A 14,359-nucleotide genomic window follows, 5' to 3' on the forward strand; every position below is an offset into this window, starting at 1 on the left:
AACTGTCAATGGTGTCCAGGGAGGAGCACATGTGAATTTACAGCACTACATGCCATGAACAGATGCTTACAGGATAAGTACCATAATCCTTTCGATGGCATGTGTGGCTATAGATACAGATGCTCTGGATAGACTGTAAAGCAGTCCCTCCTTGGAAGAGGTGGCTGGCTTGTGGGAGTTGCAGTAGTTTGAAAAAGGGTATGTAGCCTGCCTGCCCTACATTGGCTTTTGGCATGCTAAAACATCCCCAAGGTAGTGTTTAGTACTGTGGGGTAGACTATGTAGCTGCTTTACAAATGTCAGCTAATGGGAATATTTCCTAAAAAGCATAGAGTTGCTCCCTTTTTACGAGTGGAATTTGCTTAAGGAGTCAAAGGTAAAGTCCTTTTGGCTTTAATGTAGCAGGTTTGAATGCATTGGACTATCAACCTGGTTATGTCTGACTTGGATGTAGGGTTGCCTTAATGACGTGAAGAAAAGGCTCCAAACAGTTGCTTTATTTTTCTGAAAATGTTAGTTCTATCTTTCTAGAACGCGAGTGCTTTTTTACATTTAGGGTATGAACAGCTCTCTCTGCTACAGAATCAGGGTTTGGGAAAAGATCTGGGAGCTTGATGGATTGACTGAGGTGTAACAGAGAATACTTGAGGTAGAAATGTAGTATTAGTATGGAGAACCATTTGGTCTTTATGCATTTGAAAGGAAAGTTCTTCTAAGGTTAATGCATGGAGCTCAGTAACACCTGAGTGAGGTAATGGCAAATGAAAATGCTACTTTCCATGAAATAAAATAAAGGGGGTCTGAGTGAAGAGGCTCAAAAGGAGGACCCATGAGTCTAGTAAGTGTAACGCTAAGGTTCCAAGAGGATGCTGGAGGAACCAGAGGTGGAATGACTCCTTTATTGTTACCATCTCTGAAGGAGCCCCTGAAATAGCCCCTATTATAGGTGGATTGGCCCTGCTTTTTCTGAGAAGTGGAGGCATCTGTGGTAGTGGATTTATATCCGCCATTGTAGCCGGAACTACGAAAGGAGCCTCTAGGTGTAGGAGTTTATAAGGCTATCACAGCTTTAGCAGTGTCTTTCTCCTTCATTTTATCTAAGGTGGAGTCTACCTGTGGGCCAAAAAGATGTTTGTATAAGGGCAAGCTGAGAACGGTCTGTTCGACTTCTGGCTTGAAGCCAGAACATTTGACCCAAGCTTGTCTCTTAAGAGGCATACTGGCATTGAGACCTCTAGCGGATGTATCAACTGCATCTAGGGTACATCTGATGGAATTATTGGTGATGGCCTGACCATCTGCAACAATTGGTTGTCCTCATTTACGATGGTCCTCAGGGAGATACTGTAGTAGCTCCTCCATCTCATCCCAATGACCCCTATCATATCATAGAAGGGCTTGGGAATTGGCAATACGCAAGTGATTAGCAGTCTGCGCTGCTACTCTTCTCACTGCAGTGTCAATACATCTACTCTCCTTTTCTGGAGAGGGAGTATCCCCAGTTGTCTGGCTGTTGGCTCTTGTACATAAGTGGCAACTATGGAGTCTGGTGATAGCCGACTGTATAAAGAGGGGGTTTGACTGAGCAGCCTTGTATTTTTTTATTTTCCTGTGGAGTAATAACTCTGGCACAAACTACTTTTTGAAGATGTCGTCAGCATTTCGTAACATGTCAGGAAGCATAAGCAAAAACAGTGCATGTTTGTGGGTGGATGACAGGGTATTGAAGAGGTAGTCTTGTGCTAAAAACTCCTTGTATAGCTCAAGCCCCTGATAAGTAGCTGCTCTAACAATGACCGGTTGGAAAGAACCAGCATATTCAGGGGGAAGGGGCAGGCTGGATACAGATCCGGATCATTTGGAGTCATGGGATCTGTGTCTTGTATCCTATGGGTCAGGATCCCATAACGGCTAATCCAATCCCCCAGCATTTGATCTTGGTGACCCTGGATGTGTAGCAGAGTGTAGTGATGTGGAGATGTAGGGGAAGGAAGATGGGATGGTGGAGGTGGTGGCAGAGGAGGATGATTACCAGGACTGGTAGCTTTGTCCTCTTTTTAGGAATAACAGGCACGTCCTATGCATCCTCAAAGGTTAATTGCTTCTGTGGTGGAAGAGAAGCCTTTATTCGCCCAATGCCTTCTGTTGTTAAATGTCCATTGCTTAAAGGATAGGCTCAACAAGAGACATGGAGACTGAAGAATGCTGTGAGGTTTTAGTCTCAGACGGTTTCAGAACCGAGGGTTTTGAAACAACTGAGTGTTTCTTGTTTGTCACCAAAGTAGATGATGTCAGTTGCAACCAAAAGTAGATGACTTCAGTTGCAGAGTTGGTCCCGGAGGTTGGGTGGAGCCTGAAACATGAACTCGATCCGATGAGGTTGACACAGAGGGCTTAATCTAGGTGGAAATTTTTGATGCCATGGGCAGAGCATCCAACATGTTTTTTGGGATCCAACCATAGTCCGATAGTAGTGATGGGCCGGCGATCTCTAAGATCGGGAAGAGCAAGTGTTTTAAGGTCTGCTTGGGTTGTGAAGCAGTGTCTGGGGCGTTAAAACTCAAGCGCTGCCCAGGTTGCAGGGTGTGCTCCAATTCATCCTCCACAGAGATATTTTCTATGTAGAAATACTGCCTGCCTCCCCCCCCCCCCCCTCCTCTTCACTACAGTAGGCTCCCCCTGGGCGTGCTCCTCCCCGAAAATGTCAGTAGTGTCTTCACTTCGACAAGAGACTGCAACTTCAATTCTGGAGTCTGCCTCAGTTGGTCAGGTATGAAGCAGAGGTTGCGCCCCGGGTGTTATCAGTGTGTGGATATTAGGAGTGGCACTGTGGCCAAAATCAAAAAGGGTTCATTTAATCAGAACCACATCTTCTACACTGACTGTGCACGTGAGATGGTAGGCCCGAGAAGGGCAGCACACCAAAGGGTGACTGGTCAGTGCCCAAATAGTCAAAGTTTTAAAAGCGGCGCAGTAATGGAAAAGCACGATCAAGACAAACTATACCATCGAAGACAGGATAGGACCGAAGACTCGTACCAGAGTTCAACATGGAGGTAAGGCACACATCTGAACCCGGCGGCAGAGAGAAAACAATCGAACAAAGGAGCCGATGCCCATGCGCAACATCACTAAGAGGAGCAGTCACTCGACCTTATGACTCGAAAGACTTCTTTGAAGAAAAACAACTTGCACAGCTCAGAACCCAACAGTAGATGGCTGGAGAACGCAGAGCATGTGCACACACAGCCACACATGCCATCAAACACACAATTGCCTGGTCTTAAGAGTTATGCGAGAAAGCGGTCAATCGACTCAGTGCGGGTCCTGACATAGGAAAAGTTAATCTGGGATGGCAATTTAAACAAGGTGGGTGTTTAGAGCAGCGATTGCGATGTCAGATCAAAGGGAAGCCAGTTATTGGTAATGTTTGTGATAGTAGGAAAACTGATTGCTCTGATAGATTAGAGCACATCAGTTTCCTCATCTCCGAACTCAGAGAAGAGATTTCCAGGAGTGTTGTACATGTGTGATTTCAGAGCTTGAGAGGATGGCATGCTAATAATTTCAAAGAGGTTGACAGCAGGTGCGCCTGCCATAGTACAGTGGCAGTGCTTGGTGGCCAGAACGGCACACTGTCTTGGAGCAGACATACATTTACTAGGTCATATCACACGTGCCGAGCCAGGCGCCCTGACTTTCTCTGTGTAATACAGAACTCTCTGGACCACATTAGCCTCTGATCGATGGGGTGGGGGGGAGAGAGGGGGGGAGCAGATGAAGCCTCACTGTCTCTTGTACAGTGAAGAGCACTAGGAGACCCTTAGCCAAGCAATACAGCATGCCATCATCTAGCTTGAGGAGGCCAGGGGCGCCGGGCAGTAAGAGTTGAGCAAAACCTCCAGAAGGCCACAATTGCAGAGAATATGGCTTTTCACAGACAACCTCACTCCCAAAAAGAAAGATGTCAGTCCTGAAGAAGCCGCAAAAGCCACGCCGCGGCCACCGCACCCGCCAGGATCAAACCTGCCACTGCGTAGACAAACAAGCGGAGTACAACAGGAGGACAAGAGATACAAGATACAACTGACCAGAAGAGGACTAACAAACATGGCAGGAATGGAGGGGAAGGTACCAGCAGCAAGAAAAGAAGAAGAAAGGAGAATCCTAAACAGACTCCCCCATCAAGCAAAGGCAAGATATAAACACCACATTAGACATGATCCTAAGGAAACTGGCGGAGGTCCAGGACCTAGCCAAGACAACAAAGCAAACCACAGATGCAATCCAGCTGGAACTGGCTGCCGTGAGAGCAGATATCCATGCCGCAAACAACAGGCTGTCAGTAGTGGAGCAGCGAGTGAGCGATAGAGGACGAAGACCAAAAAACAAACAAGACGCTAGCCGCATTATCGAAGGCAACACTAATGCTACAAAAGCAGACTGCTGAACTGGAAGACAAACACAGGAAAGGCAACATAAGAATCCTAGGAGTCCCAGAGGGGGATGAGGACAAAGCAGGGTCGTGTATGGCCCTAGTGGAGGAGCTACTCCCAAAAATAACGGGAATCAATTTCAGCCCCCCACTTGAGCTGGACAAAGCGTATAGAGTTCCAGCTTTCAAATCGTCAAACCGGGCTGGGCCCCGCCCAATAATATGCAAACCCGTACGCTCTATGCACACTGAAACTATCGTCGGAGCGTCGAGAAAGGCACAGAGCATGCATTGGAACAGACAGAAAATAATCCTCACACAGGATTACTCCAAGACAACGGTAGACACAAGAAAGGGGTTCTTAGCCTTGAGAGACAAACTGAGGAAGGAGAATATAACGTTCTCCTTTGCCGGTCCCGCAAAGTTCAAAATCATGGACAAAGGAAAGACTATACTCTTTGAGGATCAAGCGGAACTAAACAGGTATTTGAGAGGTCCAACAACACAAGAAATGGAAAAGGCGCAAGCAGGAACAAGTAAAAGAAGAGCATCACCAGAGCTGAGGGTTGAGTAGCAGGAGGGACGTAACATAGCTTTAAAAAAGGAAAAAAAACTATTTATAAACACATCTATCTCAAAAGATCGGCATAGCGGTCTTCCAGCAGCAAAAGGTTGGAGAAAAAAAACCCAACAAAGAACGCATCTACCTCACGGGTTACTTCCAACAGGAAAAGACGTGAAAACGCATCTACCTCAAGCACCAACCACAGCACAAAAAGAACAAAATATTACATCCTTTTCCGACTAAAATTACTAAAAATGACTAGCGATAAAGGGGTCCAGTCTGATGGGAGAAGGGAGGGGGAGGTAAGGGAAGGGCAGGAGAAGAGATGGGGACACAAGAGCGACCTATAACAGCAGCATATACGAATGCCACAAATTGCCCACGCAGAGACGCTCAACGAGTGACGATTTTAAGCAGATAAAATATATGACCCCTATGTCCTAGGATAGCCAATACTAACTTGCTTAATCAGGTTTAGGTAGGGACACAACGAAATGTGGAAAGAGGAGGGGGGGGGGGGGGAAGGCAAAGACAGGAACAAGAGTATTAGCTCCCCGGGGGGGGGGGGGGGGACACACAGGGGGGGGGGATATTGCATCGCACGCCCAGAGTATGAGGCTATTCCAGGGGGGAGGAGGGGAAGGAAATGTAGAGTATACTGTTTATCTAGTCTAATTGCTTATTCAATATCCACTGTCCCCTTCTCTAACACTTTACTATCCACTTATCCTACACTTACAAGAAGAAGCATGAAAGCCGAACCTGAGGGGGGAGGGAGCAAGCACTACACAACAAAGCCCAAAGAGACGGCGACAGGCACAAAACAAATGACACAAACCAGCAGTTACTCAATTGCTACGAACCTAAAGATTGTGTCCCTAAATGTTAAAAGCCTCAACCATCCGGTAAAATGATAAAAAACCCTAGTCTACTTAGCAAAGACAAAAGGAGATGTTCTGCTCCTACAGGAAACCAGACTCTCATTAGAAGACTCACAAAGACTAAGTGCGAGGTGGATTGGGCAGATGGCCTGCTCCCCAGCAACCGGGAAAAAACAGGGGGGGATCATGCTGGTGGCTAAGAACTCTAACATCACCATAGTTGACCAACAAAGCGATGAGAAAGGGAAAATACTTATCACACAGTTGAAAAGGGGGGGAAGAGATCTTCCATATTGCAAACATTAACAGGCCGAACAAAGATGACCCTGATATTTGGAGGGAGGGGGGGGTCTCGAGGAGATTGGAGTCAATCTCCAAAACCGAGTTACTAGTCCTGGCAGGGGACTTCAACCTAACATTAGACCACATACTAGACAAGCAGTCACACTGCCATTCCCTACCGCCCAAAGCCCAAACGAAAACAACATCTGCAACAAATACAACCTCAAAGACCCCTGGCGACTACAGCACCCAACAACCAGAGACTACACATTCTTCTCCAATCCTCACAACTCCTACAGTAGAATAGATTACATTTTAATATCAGGCACCCACACACCTAGTAGAACACTCGTGTATAGCGGCTACGACTATCTCAGACCACTCGTGCATCAGCCTTCTGCTGAACGGACGCCACAACGAAGACATGCCACGTAGATGAAGGTTCAACTCTGATGTTCTGAAAAAAGTAAAATAGAAGACATTAAGGAATACATACGACTCAACGACACACTGGACATGGACCCTAGTTCCCTATGGGATCTACTTAAGGCTACAATCAGGGGAACAATAATAGAGATTAAGGGAAAAATTAACAAGGTGGCAAAAGCACAAATAGACCAACTAGAAGAGATGAAAAGATTAGAAGCAGCCCACAGCATATACCTGAATGACAGATCCATCCTAACACTGCTCACAAAGAAGAAATATGAATACAACAAAACTGAGTGAAAGAGCAGGACTGTGGGTAAACAAGTATAAGGCAATCAATGTATGCGAAGCAAACAAAGCAGGTAGGATCCTAGCCTATCACTTAAAGCACAAACAAATACAACACACCATAGCATCGATCACTGACGTGAAAAACATTACACACACGAGACAAAGAGATACTAAAAACATTCAGCGAATTCTATCAGGACCTATATAATAAAGACCAGTCATTAGACGAGGAAGGAAGCACAAGGTACCTGGAAAGTCTAAGACTACCAAAGATCACAGATGAGGAAGCACACACCCTAGGGCAAGAGATAAGTGAAGCAGAGATTGAAGGGGCAGCGAGATCTCTCAAGGACAACAAGGCCCTGGGCCCGGACGGCTACACAGCCACATTTTATAAAACTTTTCTAAACATACTGACCCCCACCTTGAAGAAAACATTTAACCACCTAAACAAGGCAGGAGCAGTCTCTTCGACTATGTCGGAAGCAAACATAGTAGTAATACCAAGGGAAGGCAAGAACACACAATTACCCCAAAACTATAGGCCTATTTCACTAATCAATGTCAATTGTAAAATCTATGCAAAAATATTGGTCTTAAGACTGAACAGGGTTCTACAGAAGGTAATAAGCAATGCGCAAGTAGGATTCCTAAAGACGAGAATGTCACACGACAACACAAGGCTCCTGTGTCGCATACTAGAGCAGGCAGCATCGACTCAAGAGCCCGCGGTGGCCATAACACTAGACACTGAGAAAGCGTTTGATAGAGTATCCTGGCACTTCCTGAGGCAATGCATGCAGACTTTCAACCTGGGGCAGGCATTCATAAACAGAGTAATGGTCCTATACAAAATTCCTAGCGCGAGGATAGTAAGCAATGGAGCGGTCTCAGAACCGTTCAACTTACAGCGAGGGACAAGACAGGGTTGTCCCCTGTCGCCTTCACTGTTCCTGTTGGCCCTAGAACCTCTGATCAGAGACATCGGGCCAATGAAGAGATGACGGGCTTTACCATAATTGACGTCACAGTCAAGCTAGCCGCATACGCAGAGGACATCCTCATAATCACGGAGAGCCCCCAAATATCTATTAACGCCCTAATGAGGTCCATAGGTAGATATTCTGGCCACTCTGGATACAAGCTAAACGAAGACAAATCGGAATGTAAACCCCTTAATATCCACACCACCAAAGAAATGCTAGGGGACTTGGGTCTGGCATGGCAGACTGGTTTCATTAAATACCTGGGGATACAATTTGGCAGGGGCCTCAAGAGCACACTGGACCAGAATGAAAGTCAACTGGTTGAAAAAATAAAAGGGCTCCTGGAAGTGTGGTCACGAGATACATAACATGGTGGGGGAGGATAGAGACAATAAAAATGATGATTACACCAATGGTCAATTACTTAGCCAATATGCTTCCCCTTTCACTAACAGACGATTTCCACAAAAAGTTAGACAAACTGATCAACAAATTCCTGTGGAAAGATAAGAGAGCGAGGATAAGCCTGAAGAAGCTTAGGCTACATAAGAAGCTAGGGGAGCTGAACCTCGCGGACTTCAGAACGTTCCAGTCTGCCTTCCTGGCAAGACAAGGGGCATACTGGGTTCTCCCTGAACAAGAATACACGCCAACTTGGCTAAAGATTGAGAGGAGCTTACTAAACAACCAGGAGCTCATAACCCTCCTCACAGCCAACAAACGCACACAACCCTCAAATCAGATATTTAGAAACACTCGCAATGCCCTACTCAAGGTAAACCAGAAAATGGACATCAGCATAAAAAACACAAGATGGGAATCACTGAGGGGGAACAGGAAGATAAAATACAGGGAAAACCACTATCCATGGAGACATGGAAGGAAAAGGGTATCTCCTACCCCAAACAGCTAGACGTGGAGGATAGCCCAGCCTCCTTTAATGTGCTAAAAACAAAGCTGAACCTCCCAGAGTTGGAATTCTACAAGTTCCTTAAGATTAGATCCGCCCTGTCGAAAGCGAAACTCAACAACCACATGCCCTCCATCATCCAGTACATGACCAACATCAACAGAACAGGACACCAGGTGTCACACCTATACCGCCTACTAAGGCCCAACACCACAAAACTAAACAAAAAGGCAACCGCATACTGGGAGAAAGAGCTAGGGACTACGCTCAGTGAGAGAGAACAACAACTGCTATGGTCTTCCCTCACACAAAACAAAATAACGCCAACATGGGCACAAAAATTTTTGGGCTACTGCACAAGATCTATTGGACTCCAGCACGTCTGGCGACCTTAGGGCTCAGGGAAAACGACCTTTGTTGGAACTATGACAAAGAGAAGGGCGACCTTGCACACCTACTATACCACTGCGCCAAAGTCAAAAAATTCTGGAATAAAGTCGTCGACTTTATAAATAAAACACTAGGATGTACAATCAAACCAGAATCTGCCTCACTCACAGCTGTATTCCTAACCACCGACCTAGATTCAAGTCAGGAGAGGGACCTAGTAGATCTACTAATCACTTCGGCTGTAAAAACAGTCCTCACCAAATGGAAAGACACTGCCAAGGCGACTTTCAAGGGCTGGCTCAATTGGGTCACATACTTAAGGGGGGCGGACACAATCACCCTCCAACACTCACCGTGGAAGCAACAACACAGGGGCATGTGGGAGACCCTGGACAAATATCTGGACTCTTACGACCCGCCATAAAGAAAACCAACGCTAAACCACCTACCTGAGTGCTGCATCCTCCCATTGTAGGGAACAGAGACAGAAGTAAGAGTAGGAACTTCCTGTATTTTCTTTTCTTCTCACTTTCTACTTTCCCCTTTCTTTTCTTCTTCACACCTCCTCCCCGCATTATAAGGGGGCAGTTGGATAAGGGGATCAGCCTAGCACGAATATACATGTAAAGTAGGACTACACAACGCAAAAAGCCTGGGCTGAAACCCTGGAACGAGTATGTTATATGTTTATACGTGTATGTTTATATGTGTGCAAAAAAACAATAAAAAAAACTTATGGCAATAAAAAAATTAAAAAAAGATAGATGTCAGTGATGAGCGAGTCACAGGTGATTCTGATAGATGCCTGTATTTTTTTATTTAGTGCTGTGTTCTTGAGTGTGGGAAATGTGCTTCAGTGCAAATGAAGTACACAAAAACACACACTGTTTGTTCAATCTTTATACGCATCAATTGCACAGCACACACAGCAGAGCCTTTTATTTAACAAATGTAATATGTTGTAGGAGAAACGAAGTACAAGGACACTACGGTTGGGGGCGGGGTCCACCTTCAGTGTAAGGCATGCACAACAGTACAATCCGACTCAAGTCAATGAAGGCGAATAGTTACCTGGGAGAGCGGGCATGTTTGCATGACATTTAAACCTAATAATGATTCTGTGTTGTACGTCATCTACATGGGCATATAATTCCTAGGCAGGGAATTGCCCAACAAATGCGGGCAAGTTGATTAAACTGATGTCCTGATATGGAAATGCTAAACCAGAGTTCTAATCAGACTTCAGCATCTGACCAACAAAAAAAATGAGATTCTACGCACATCACGATTTCCTCAAGTCTATGTGAAAAGGAAATAAAATAATTGTATTATTGGTATTATGATAACCCCACCTCCTTTAATATGGACTACCTCACATCAACAATGCTGGGATATGTGAAGAAATGTAAAGCAGCTCCATGATTGAGCAGGCACAGTACTGGGACAACAGCGTGAGGATGTGCCAGGGCATAGTTGTACAAGAGCATGGACATTGGACTTCCTGTTGCAACAGGCAACAAGCAATGGACCCCACAACATAAGGCTGACCATGTGAAGATATTTTATGAATCCAGTATATAGCGCTTTGAAGCACGGTCATGAGCAATTATTTATTTGGGTGCATTTTCGTACAAAGATGGACTAAAAGCACAACCTTTTGATGATTTTTAGTTGTGTATGTTTCATAAGAAGCCTGTTATAGGTTTAGTTCCATAACTTTTAGTATGAAATAGAAATAAAGCATGAACAGCCCCATGTAGACAGCAATGGTTAATCTGCCCTTAGCCTTCATGCCACATGAAGCAAATAAGGGCTCCAAGCATGGCCAGAGTAAGTTTGATCAATACTAGTATAAACAACAGACATCTAAAAACAAATACAAGACTAAATGACTTTATAAGTACTTTGCAACTCTCCAAACATTTGATTAACTTATTAAATATTGAGGGATTGCCCTAAAAAACAAAACAAACGAGGATTTTATACAATTTCTTGTCAGAAGATCAGGACTTTGCCATTCCGATATCTCAATAAATGAGAAAATGGGCGGTATTTTGTGAAGAGAAAGCCAAACCAGTCTGGCATACGAGAGGTGGGCAGACCACAAGACCATCTCATGCTAACAAAGACCACATTGAGTCATTGTTTGCAGGGATCTCAGTAAAAAAAATAAGTCCTAGTGTCTCTACAGTCCCAAATGCAAATGCGTGCATGACAAGGTAGACATGCAGGTCCTATCGAGGCACCCTACAAGTTAACTGGCCATTATCAGCAAAATGGCATACATATACATTGTGTGGGAAGTTCACACACTATGCCAAGAAGCGTAGAGCTAGTGGAATCACTAAATTCAAAAGAGGAGCCCAAGGGAAGGTCAAGAAACGTGTACAACAAAAGTCTGAGTATGGGGAGCCATAAGGAACTCAAAAAGGCATTGAAATTTAAAACTAAAAAAAAAGTTAAGAGGCAACAGTCAAAACATTTGAGAGAGGAGGAAAGAAGGACCCTTGAACGTTATTGAAAGTCCTTGGATTTTTTTCTGTAGGCAGTACTTTTCATGGAACGTTAACGGACATATGCAGTCAAAACCCAGAAAATCTGCTTAAAGAACTTGAAAGGCACGCTGCAGTTAATGAAACATGTCAATGAAAATGCAGTTATGGGAAAATGTGATGTTTGTGCTAAATATGCTTTTTATATGGTGCAGTCCTCCAATTACCTCAGTATTCTGATGTAATGTCATGTTGGAGTGTCCTTGGTAAGCAGGACCAATATCTTTGAGCCAAGCTCATTGTGCATCAACAGTTGTGTGATTAACAGCCTGGTTGCAACTAGTCAACAGTTTGGCGTGGACGAAGAAGGTATGTGTTGTTTTTCTTAGAGCGTCCCTGCCATGAATGCCTATTATTTTGTTTAATGCAAACACAAGGAGATGATGGACGGAGCACTGAAACGTTTCCGACACTTACCCCGAGTCACAGATCTGGGGTGAATTCATCATAGTTCTTTGGCTCACTTTGCCACTCCCGTTCAGACCCAGTCATATGCAAATCTGTCTTGACCCTGTTCCTCGTGGGAACAGTCCAGCCTGAACTGCCAAGCCAGGTCTTCCTCAGACCAGAAACAAGTATCCTAGGACCGGTTTGTGGGTAACACCCTTCATCAGCCAGGCTAGCTTGAATCCAGTGGCAAAGTGAGCAAGGGGCCTACGTCTTAGCATACCCTGCAAACTTAGGGCGATCAAAGCAAACACCAGGAGATGATAGACGGAGCACTGAAAGTTTTCAGACACTCACCCCCAGTCACAGATGTAGGTTGAATCCATCATCGTTCTTGAGGAACAAGGTCAAGACAATTTCCATATGGCTGGGTCTGAACTGGGTTGGCAAAGTGAGCCAAAGAACGATGGTGGATTCAACCCAGATCTGTGACTGGGGGAAGAGTGTCTGAAAAGTTTCAGTGCTCCGTCCATCATCTCCTTGTGGCTTGCTTTATTCATTATGTTTTCTAGCCCACGGGCACCCCTTGTCATAAAGGGTGGCACAACTGTCTCCTGCATGAGTGTGTTCATTCTACTGGACTGTTTAGCAGCATCCCATTTTGACACTCTGCGATACTAAAGTACAAGCTTGGTTCCTTTCTTCTGGTTCACCATTCTAGAAGAGCTTGCTTATTAGAAGTTTCAGATGTCTAGGTTCCATTCCTCTCAACAGCTTGTCACGGTAAAGGAAGTTATCCAAACGCAAAACACTGGCAGGTTCAGCTAGTTCACTGGAACAAGGTAGTCTATTGTGTTTCTCAGCATTTCTGCTTGGATAAACTATGAAGTCTTATTGGATCATGGGCTGCGTTCCTGGTCTAGATAAATCACAGTTTGCATTAGAGGGCAACATACGTGCTCTGTTGCAACTCACTGTGATAACATCTAGAAGCCAACTTTAAAATAAATTAATGTGGTCTGGTTTAACTAGCAATGAGTAAAGTTACAGATAGTTAAGATCTTGCACTGTTGACAATCAATGCGAGTTGCTAATAGTGTACAGTGCAAAAGGTGAATAGAAAATGACACCCATAGAAACCGGTCCCAGGATGCTTGTTTCCGGTCCAGGGAAGACATGGCTTGGCAGTTCGGGCTGGACTGTTCCCATAAGGCACAGGGTCAGACTGATTTGCATATAGCCATGTCTGAACTGGGGTGGCTGAGTGAACTAAAGAATGGTGATGGATTAAACCCAGATCAGTTGACTGGGGGTGAGTGTTTGATTTGCTCAAACGCTCCGTCCATCATCCCCTTTTGTATCGCTTTGTTCGCCCTAAGTGTGGCAGGGTATACTCAGACGTGAGTCCCTTGTTCACTTGGCCACTGGATTCAAGATAGCCTGGCTGATGAGGATTATGAATCCGAAACCGGTCCCAGGATGCTTGTTTCCGGTCCAGGGAAGACATGGCTTGGCAGTTGGGGCTGGACTGTTCCCATAAGGCACAGGGTCAGTTTGATTTGCATATAGCCATTTCTGAACTAGGGTGGCTGAGTGAACTAAAGAATGGTGATGGATTAAACCCAGATCAGTTGACTGGGGGTGAGTGTTTGATTTGTTCAAATGCTCCGTCCATCATCCCCTTTTGTATCGCTTTGTTCACCCATAGAACTTTGGCTGGGTACCCTGTGAGGGGTCTGAGTGTCTTTCTATTTGGCAATCTACCTGGAACTAATGTTAGCAAAATGGCAGCAGAGTGCAAGCATGGCCTTCCATCATCACCAACTGGACTCCATACACCAAAAAGCAACTTCATATGGGGGCAGGAAACATACACATTCTCCACTCCCTCCTTCCCTAGTTGGCATTTACTTTGAAACCGACTTGAGGCGGAGTAAGCGCTATGTTAGTTAACAACTTAAATAATCACACCATTACACATTCTCTTTATCCTTACAAAGACTTAGAACATTCAACACAGCTTTGTGATCTTGTATCGTTTCAATTTTAGTATATGTGCCGCCAATCTTGTACATAATCATTTTGTGCTTTAGAAAGATGTATTTTAACAATGTTCACAATTGTGTGCATGCAAGATTAGTTGTGATAAACACGCTATCTGTTCTTAGAGACTGCTAGTTCCACCTTGAAAGGCCCAAGCACCACTCGCTAGGAGACACTGGCAGTTGTGAGCTGGAACAAGGGGCTCAGC

This window comes from Lissotriton helveticus, chromosome 1_1 (genome assembly GCF_964261635.1).
Source record: "Lissotriton helveticus chromosome 1_1, aLisHel1.1, whole genome shotgun sequence".
NCBI lineage: Eukaryota > Metazoa > Chordata > Amphibia > Caudata > Salamandridae > Lissotriton > Lissotriton helveticus.